Below are 8,743 nucleotides of genomic sequence, written 5' to 3'. Positions count from 1 at the left end.
CTCAATCCGATTAGTATTCATCTGAAAGTTCACTGTAAGAAGTCACCGATACGGCTACCTTTGATCTTAATTAAACAATACTATCATACTGATTGCAGTGTGAGTTGAAATCAATCATAAATTCATTCTTATCAAACCTATGTGCGGAATTATTTGTATCTGAAATACCGACTCCTTTAGTGGATATCGTAGGGGTTGGTCACTTGAATGCGTGTTGCGATGCTTTTCTGAAGACTTTCTCTATGAAAGGAAAGATATCCTATCGTATCTTGTGGGTGCGGATATAGAAGAAATCTGGTTTGATTTACGCTTTAATCAAATACGGTGAACGAGAGTTGTTTAGATAAGGCTTTAATGCTACTGTATGGTGATTTTCTCACCTAGTTGAAATAAGGCAAAAAGATAATACTGCCAGACAAGTCAGACAAGGTTTGTGTTATCTTCTTGTACGTTTTGTAGAAAATATGTGCCCCGAGTTGGCCCGACAAAAAGTTGGAAAATACACGATATAGAACCTATAGTCTTCGTACAGTCGTGCCTCGTTGGCTCGAACTCCCAGGGACGGAGAAAATACCTCGAGCCTCGAAAGTTTCGAGCCAAGCGGGAATGCTTACCTTCAGAGTATAGAAATCGGTCCTTTACATCCACTTCGATCCAACGAGAAATTCGGGCAAAGCGAGTTCGAGCCAACGGTGTTCAAGTTTATATAAACACAAAATGCATTGATGACGAATTCAAAGCTGAATCTGCACGACAAAGGTTCAGACATGGTAATAGAAATGTGTCCTACATCTTCACAGATGTTAGTTTCAAATGACTTTAAATGTGCTTACTCACTGTGATTGTTTATTGCCGAGGAAAACATAAACTCTCTTTGAATATTGAAAAAGATTGGTTGAAATTGAATATTTACTGTGTGTTTATTACGTTTCAGCAAAATTGGTGCAATATTTATGATCACGTGTGTGAACGCTGTATTGTGAGAGAAAAAAATCTAAGTTGGTTTTGATTGCTACCTAACCAATAAAGTTGACAATGACGCAATGATTGGTTTTGATATTAAAGTATCTCTGGTTGAAAATAAAATATTAACAGCTGATTTTTATCGCCAATGGGACACCATAAAACAGTTTCGACAGCCAAATGAATAACATGACAAGGATATGATTTATATACAGTTTCTGGATAATAAACCACCTAGTTTGTTGAAATATATAGCACATGTATGTGGCCTTTTTGTAGGTGTTTTATGTGGAAGGCATCATTTGACAATAAAAACAGAATTTCTTTCACTTTCAAAAGACTTATTGTAGGTGTAATGAACTGTCGCATATTTCTTATAACGGTGAGATGTTAGTAGCGAAGGGACTTACGTCAGCATGCAGTGACGTGTACACAAGAACAAAAAATACCTTTAATATCATGCACTAAAATGACCGGGGGTATACCGGGGATGGCCGGGGAAATGGGCCGTGTTTTTACATTCCAGGTGGCCCCGAGCGGGGACATGGGCCTTACTTAGGGTCTCTGGTGTGCGGGTGCATATGGCGGGGATTTTAACATCAGTTCGTCCCCGCAGGACGGGGATTTTACCCGGGCTTGGCTGGACCGAAAGACAAAGTCACGGCTATTCCCCGGACCTGGGGGGGGCGTGGTTACAATTGACTGGCGCATTATAACTAGTCAATACGAGTGTGTACCTAAGCAAACACGATATCTTAACAAATGTAAAAGTATGTACAGTTGAACCTCGTTGGCTCGAACTCCCAGGGACCGGCGAAAATACCTCGAGCCTCGAAATTCGAGCCAAGCAGGAATCCTCACCTTTAATGTAAAAATCGGTCCTGTACATTCACTTCGAGCCAACAAGGAACTCGAGCCAAGCGATTTCGAGCCAACGGTGTATGTATTTTATAAATTATAGGAAATTCCATTAACAACTATATATTCTAATTAGTTCTTAATATCTTCATTGTCCAATGTTGGCGAGTTTAGAGATTCGTATGAGAAAGCTTGTTGTACACTTTGACAAGGAACAAGGAAATTCGTGTGTTTGAACAGTGTTTAAATATAGCCACATCTTTCATCGGACGAATTTATAGAAAACATGACTAACATGTATACGTTTGAAACCACGTATGCAATCTACATCACCATACCTATTTAATTTTTGCTCGATTTGTAGAAAGCTTTCAGCTTATTTTAAACACTCTCTAGTCCGCTTCCTGTGTCAAACTCACCAGTACCTAGTGGCCTTATGTGAGGCAACAAGAACGGTCCCTGCGACCGGGGATCGAGCCGGGGACCTCTTGGTCGAGATGCCTCTACATTGATATACGAACCATATGTTAAAGTAGTGGTTTATTATTGCTTAGCTACGCCATTTAGACGACATAAGCAGGGCGCAGCCCGACTACCAAATTAATTGTTAAGTGAAGCAAAAAAAAGACCTTTCTTGATGTTGGCGCGAATGTCTATGCATGCGCGAACTGCTGAATAACCCACTTGATAAACTAGAACCAATAAATGACTATATGGCGGTCGTGGTCGCCGTATGCAATCTTAGTGACTATAACAGAATCTGTCCGGCGATGACATGAGAGTAAACACTCAGACAGTGCAGAAGCACCGGGCTACAGTTTCGTAAAAAGATCAGCGTCCGGAAATTAAGCTCCGTCGTTTATACCATAAATCTTAAACATCGAAATCTAATATACAATGCAGTATGCAGATCGTATTTTATTTCGTACATTCATTATTCTGGTAACATACACAATTCGGATGCCCTCTGTTAACTTCGATAATATTCAATTAAGGAAGCAACTGTTCCGATCTGCTTGCTTTAATTACAGTCGAATATTGACATCTGACATTAACTGCAGCCATTTGCACGCCATTTTCACGTTTGAAATGTAATTTGGATCGTTACTTACTTTCAGTATAGGACGTAAACTGTGATTTTATTACATGCAGTACGCCAAATTGATGGTTATTATGTAAAAAAAACATTGATTACTTCAAAGTACACATAAAATTTCATTTTCCCCCTAAAACCACCTGTATTAACTGCAAACGAAAATGAAGTGAGTAATTTTCTTCCGCCGTTTCAGCTTATTATATGATAAATGACGGTTTTAAAATCCTTCTTTAAAAACCATATTGCCATTGATTTTGTAACAAAAAACATGATCCATTTAAATGCGTGGCTTTTGAAGGCGTTTCGCGTGGCATCTTTTTAAAGCTGCACTCTCACAGATCAAACGTTTTGACAAATGTTTTTTTATATTTTTTGTCTTGGAACGTGCCAAATTTTGCGACAATCCATGGAAACCAGTTATATAAGACTGCTGACAAAAAATTAGATCGCAGATTTTTATATTTAAGTTTAAAGATTGATGTTTTAAGCATTTTTCTTAAACCGAACGGTTTAAGCTATAAAACATTAATTTTCGAACTGAAATATGTAAATCTACGACCTGAGTTTTTGTCAGCAATCTTATATCATTGGTTTGCAGATATTTACGCAAACATTTGCCCTTTCCAAGACAAAAAATAAAAAAAGTCGTAAAAATGGTAAATCTGTGAGAGTGCAGCTTTAAATTCGATCACAGAAATACAAATTATAGCAATACACAAAATATACTGTGCTAAACTGTAAGAAACTGGTAGACATTATTTGAAATTAGTCTGACACAAACGTGTTTAACAAATAGCCCCGTCCCTCCAAAGTGACTTTAATATTTGTCACACTGTACGTTTTTCAGCAAGGACTATTTGACAGGCAGTGTAAGGTTAATGTTTGTCCGGGACAAATAGTGTTCTTGTAGATTTGTCTATCTCGTTGTAAACACCCGTGAACTATGCGTATCCTTGACCATAACTGGCATAACTATAAAATATGGTAGGTCATAATTGAAGTCACCAACCATAGATTATAATACTTATATACCATCAATGCTCCATTGTCAGCGAATGTTGTTTAAACAATCAACGAAAATATTACTCGGTAATGCTTATGATTTATAAATGAGGGTGACAAATACCCCCACCCCCAACCCACCCATTCTCCCTGAGAACCGAGAATGCCTTCGAAATCGTTCGTAGCAATTTATAATCAGCTTTTGTGAGAGTCTGCGTACCATCTAATGTCAAATTCTGGGTTTGTGCGTACCGCTTACCACTCTCTGGAGTCCCGCGTACCGCGTACATAAAAGTTGGATTCTAGCCTCATATATATATATATATATATATATATATATATATATATATATATATATCATAACGAACCAATAACATGGTTTGAACTAGAACTAGCATTTTGTGTTTTACATGCGAATGAGTCTAAAGATAATTTATCCATCATTAATACAAAACAAATGCTACTGGTAATGTTTCAATGTAAAGTTACAGAATTTTAGGTTTGAATATATTTTTTTAACTTTCCATCGAGAGATATGTGTTTATATTGAAATGATATTGTTTAAAAAACAAATTAATAATATTGCTATTTAATGATATATTTGTTTTCTTTTATTACCTCCCTTTAATGGATCATATAAATATGGTGGGGTTTTTATGGTGTTATTCAAACATGAAATTCATGCAAAAACAGAATAAAAGTAAACTAATATATAATCTCTTTATTTATATCTAAAATGCACTAACACATATGTGCATCATATATGCTAGGGCCTACCTTAAACTTAACCGACTAAACCCTAGCATAAGGTTTTAATTTCAAAGACAAGCAGCAATGTTTTATACCAGTTATTTTCTTCAAATTATGACAGTTCTGTCGCTTCTCATTAACCGAAATGTAAACTGTACCATGAAAACAAGAAACAAGACATCAAAAAAAAATTCACAATAAATGAAACTACAAATAGCCCATAAATATTTTAAACAAGCTTAATAATAAAGTTGTAAGGCTGTAAAACTGTCAACGTTTTCTTGTTACGTAACGTCGCAGTTAACGTAGCGCTAACGTGACGGGCGTGCAAGATGATGGAACGTTATTGCCGCTAACGTAGACATGTGGCTTGCGCCTTGCGTTGACAAGAACGTGCGGAGCAGTAACGTTAAAACTTGGGTGCTACATTTTTGTCGATTGTTTAAACAGCTTTTCGTTTCCTTGAAAAGGTTTTCTTTAAATCCATTTTATACTCAAGACAGGTGTATTTTTGCTTTTAGACCATCATTACAAAGCACTTGCAGACATGGCCTGCCGTTAATGTAACGTAAGCAATAATAATTTTATTATCACACGTTTCGAGTAAGATTGATAAACTTCGGTCGTATCGTTAACGTGAAAAGTAGTCTTCCCAGACTCAAATGTCGTTAGGAGCTGAGGGTCTTTTTCATTTCAAATTTCAAATATGCATAAAAACAAACATTCTCATATGTAACATTTTGGTTTTATTTATTAAAGTGACACTCTTATTCAAAATCAGCACATACACATGTATAGCAAACATAGATTTACCTATACCCTTTTAACTACTTACTAGTAATAAAAAAATATAATAATAAAACTCGGTATCCTTCTTAAGAACCTTTGTTGTCGACATTTATTCATCCGTTTTGGTATATGAAAACATTTGTATTAATTGTGGTAAATTTTATTTGGGAGTAAGAGTGCATCAATATTTCGTCTTTTTTTATTACAGATCACAACGTGTGTTGTCAGCCCGTGTGTTCATGGGCTGTTTTATGGCCTTGTTAGGTAATGTAATCATTGTCATGGCCTTGTTTTGATGGGTTTATGATCCTAGTACCTTTGTTTTCACGATACTTTTGACAATAAGTTTTTAATAATTGAAATAGATGGATGTTTCATACATACCTTTATGGCATGGGAGTTGGACCAATTCATCTTGCAGTTAATGAATACCGAACGCTGGGCCAATATTCACTAACGTGTTGAGTCTGATATGAAGACTCAGAATATCTGAGATTGAGGCTAAGACTGTTTAAAATGGATACTCAGACTGTCTGAGATTGAGACTAAGACGGTCTGAGATTGAGACTTACACTGTCTGAGTTTGAGACTAAGACTGTCTGAGTTGAGACTAAGACTGTCAGAGTTGATACTAAGATTGTCTGAGTAGAGACTAAGACCGTTTAAGTTGAGACTCAGACTGCCTGCGATTGACACTGTCTGAGATTGAGACTAACACTGTCTGAGTTGAGACTCAGACTGCCTGCGATTGAGACTGTCTTAGTTTGAGACTAAGACTGTCTTATATTGAGACTAAAACTGTCTGAGATTGAGACTCATACTGTTTAAGATTGAGACTCAGGAATAGAATTTGTAATTCAACAAAAAATCATCAATATCACTGCTATTGAAGAAACAATAGGTTATACTAAAACAAGTCATATATATCAGATACTTATGCAATTTATGTTATCATCATTAGTTTGCGGATTCTGATATTACAACAAGAAACTGTCTTGCATTTCAAACTCAATTTGATAGTAAACTTTGGTCCTAACTTTCTGACTCAATGCGTTGCTGAACTATCAATATTGGCTATCCTTGAGGTTTTATTTTACATCATGGGTTGAAATGAAATGAAAGAGATGAAAGGGATGTTTCAAATCACCTTCATCGTTTATTAATATGGATAAATGTAGACACACCGTCTTAATCAAAAATACATTACGAGTTCAAAACTGTATATAGCTTCTTTCTTACTTGAGTTATTAGATTATGATTAACCTTATGTTATGATATAGCATATTGTAGCAAATACATTTTTAAAATTACTTCATTCGAAATGTATAAATGGCTTCTTTTTATTAAGTTATAAGATAAATGACGATCGTAATAATTATATGTATATAGTTACGTATTATTTGAGTGCAATGAATGCCTTCGTTTATAACATTCTTGAATAGCCACGTTCACCAGTAACTAAACTTGGCTGATGAATGTCTCTGATATATAGTTCATGTAATACAAAAAGAAAGCATTTCAAGGGCACAACAACAACCATATGAATGAGTTCGTTTTACCTGAATTTCACGATCTATTACCGGCGGTAGATAATTAAATATGACGTCACGATCCTCAGTGACGTCATCAGTACCCAAGATAGTGTTTATAGAATATTTTGCTTTTTTGGCTTGTTTGAAGCGATGAATTATACATATATTATACAAAAATAATGATACATGTTTGCTTGAGATGCAATATTGCAGTTTGAACGCGTCCGAGGTCCATTTCTTCATTATCTGTTAGTAGGACTTTCCTTCAACGCATCGTGGAAACCCGTCTATTCAATTCATGCATTCATCTTTTTCACTTTAAGCCAATTTTATAAAACTTCGTCAAAGCTAATTAACTCATCAGGAAGATTAATCCCTTTTAGATTGGTTCCATTTAGGTCTGACTTTGTGCCCGTTTTCCAGGAATTACTTCCCCCTGAGTGCTCCCAGATAATGGCCATATGGCTGGACGGCCGGAAAGGGTCGCCAGTTTCACACCGGTCACTTTTTGAGATCATTTGATAAATTATTTTACTCTAATTTCATGCAGTTTATGGAGTTTTAGACTGGTTATGCTGTAGATTTCATCTACGGTTATAAACAATCGTGCTTGATTTACTTCTTGTGCCGTTTTCTTAAAGTTTCTTAATGAAATATTTCAACTAAGTGAAAATTTCCGAATTTTAATGCTAAATTCTTTGGAAACCTTCTATTTTTAATCAAATCTATTCATATGTTGTTGTTGTTTGTTTGCTTTTATGGCGGGGGGGGGTCGGAATTTTCCTGCTTAATTTATTAATTTTGTTTTAAACATTTTTAGTTTTGTTTAAATTGGACTTCAGAATTCATTTTTCACTAAGTTTTTTTTTTTACTCAGATGCTTTTTTAAAAACGGCCCCTGGACACAACCCTGTGTAAGGACCAACTGACTCACAGAAGTCCCGGACAGTGCATTACCATGACAGCTCATAGTCATAATGCATCTTAAGTCATTTCCTATCTTAAGTATTAAATTTTCAGTCATATTAAAAGAAATGTATAATTGTTTTTAACATTAAAGTATCTTTTTTTCAATACGGTCAAATAAAAATAATGTATTACATAAATCACTAAGTTTGTGTTTTTATATCATATGACCAATGAGATACTCAATTTAGGAAAGTGACTTAAAGCTGCACTCTCACAGTTCACCATTTTTACAACTTTTTTTTTATTTTTTGTCTTGGAAAGAGCAATTTTTTGCGTAAATATCTGCAAATCAATGATATAAGTTTACTGACAAAAAGTCAGATCGCAGATTTTCATATTTCCGTTCGAAAATTAATGTTTTATTGGTTAAACCTTTACTAACCGTTACTAACGGTTTAAGAAAAATGCATAAAACATCAATTTTTGAACTTAAATATAAAAATCCGCGATCTGATTTTTGTCAGCAGTCTTATATAACTGGTTTCCGTGGCTTTTCACAAAAATTGGCTCGTTCCAAGACAAAAAAAAAATCGTTCAATCTGTGAGAGTGCAGCTTTAAGATGCTTTTATGCTTAAGATGCTTGCCAGTCCAGACCAACCGAATTACAGCCATTCAGGTAGGCAAGCTTATTAAGTTGTACAGTAGACCAACAGTACACCCGTTGGCTCGATGTCCCAGGGACCGGCCAAAATACTTCGAGCCTCGCGAATATCGAGCTTAGCGGAAATGCTAACAAAGAGTAAAACGGTCCTAAACATCCAGTTCGAGCCAACAAGGAAATCG

Source organism: Mya arenaria, chromosome 3 (assembly GCF_026914265.1).
Source record: "Mya arenaria isolate MELC-2E11 chromosome 3, ASM2691426v1".
Taxonomy (NCBI): Eukaryota; Metazoa; Mollusca; class Bivalvia; order Myida; family Myidae; genus Mya; species Mya arenaria.
The sequence above is the reverse complement of the archived record's forward strand: the minus strand, read 5'-3'. Positions refer to the sequence as shown.